Source organism: Camelina sativa, chromosome 1 (genome assembly GCF_030686135.1).
Source record: "Camelina sativa cultivar CO46 ecotype springtype chromosome 1, ASM3068613v1".
NCBI classification, from domain to species: Eukaryota; Viridiplantae; Streptophyta; class Magnoliopsida; order Brassicales; family Brassicaceae; genus Camelina; species Camelina sativa.
In genome coordinates this window covers 23,908,983-23,910,499 of record NC_141880.1, presented here as the reverse complement: position 1 = coordinate 23,910,499, position 1,517 = coordinate 23,908,983, and the positions used below count along the sequence as shown (strand labels likewise).

General features: G+C 42.0%; 1 non-coding gene across 1 annotated transcript; it reads right to left on the bottom strand.

Annotated features, from left to right (window-relative positions):
- Positions 1-949: 949 nt before the first annotated feature.
- LOC147950262 (small nucleolar RNA R71) lies at positions 950-1,057 on the bottom strand. Its single transcript, XR_015565548.1, has one exon. It is a non-coding gene; the product is annotated as a small nucleolar RNA R71 (small nucleolar RNA).
- Positions 1,058-1,517: the final 460 nt, after the last annotated feature.

Below are 1,517 nucleotides of genomic sequence, written 5' to 3'. Positions count from 1 at the left end.
AAAGCTTTTTGGTGTCGTTGCCAGGGAGTAACTAGCTGCCCATTGAATTTGATAAGAACTTTCTTCTAAGATACTTTGAATTTTCCTTTGGAATTTTTCAATTTTAATTTTAATTTTCTTGTTTTTCGATAACCTCTATTTTCTCTTTTAGTTTCTGTTTTTGAAATTTGTAGTGCATGACTAGGAGTCATCCCTCCGGAACCGTATCTTTAATTCAAGACATTGATCGACTAGAACGTGAGCTTAGGAAACTTCAAAAACAACAACTCATGGCCGAAGAAAGGAACCAGGACCAAGGTCCCCTTAACCTCGACCAACCGCTGATACCTCCTGCCCTCAACGACCAAGGAGAACCAATTCTCGCACAAAGTGGCAACCCCAACCTTGTAGCCGCTGATCCGCAACTCGAACCTATAGTTGGCCGAGACAACCTACAAGCTCCTCGTAATGCTAATCCTCTAGGCGTGGGACACAATCTCGATGTTCCTCCTCACCAGCCTGCTCTCGTCGCTAATCCACCACTACCTAAAGCTGGCAGAAGACAACCTTCTTATGTGCACCCTCTAAGATGTGCCGCACCTAACCGGTACCATAGCCGGTTATGATGCTCCTAACCAATTTGTTCAAGACCATGCTGCTATCCGTATCACTTATCCTGCACGACGTGATTACGAGATTAAACCTCAAATTATTGGTTTGGTGAAGCAAAATCAGTTCCACGGCCTTTCTATTGAACATTCGATGGACCACATTGATCTTTTTGAATAAATCTGCTCTACAACAAGAACCAATGGAATTCCTGAAGATTACTTGAAGTGTAAGCTTCTTCCTTTCTCTCTAGCCGACAACGCTCATAGATGATTAAAGTCTCTACCTACTGGATCGATCACTAGTTGGGAAAGATGCAAGTCAGCCTTTCTCAATCACTTCTACACAAAGTCGAGATCCAACTCTCTTCGCAACAAGCTGCAAAGTTTTCAACAAGGACTGGTCGAATCTTTTTATGAAGCATGGGAACGTTTCAAGGACTATGAACGTTACTCCCCCATCATGGTTTTGCTCAAGGTAACCTCTTAAGTACCTTATATAGAGGATTACCCCCTAAGTATCAACTTTCACTCGATACGGCCAGCAATGGAGGTTTTACTACGAAGACCTTTCAAAAAGGATGAGCTCTCATTGACAACTTTGCCGCAAGTAGTAGCAACACTTGCACTGATTTTGATAGAACCATCCGTTCTAGAAATTCTGACGCAAAGGAGATTGCCGATCTTAAGAACATGATGAACCCACTTCTAAGGAACCAACAACGTGGAGTAAACTCTTGTGAGACAATTAACAATGGAAACATGGAGCCTTTCCAAGAAGATTCTTATGACAAAGAAGAAGAAGTCAACTATGTTGGTGCTCAAGGATACTACCAAAACCGAGGGTACAACAACAACTTCAACAACAATTTTAGAAATACTTCTAACCTTTCTTATAGGAACACAAATGTGGAGAATCCCCAAGATCAG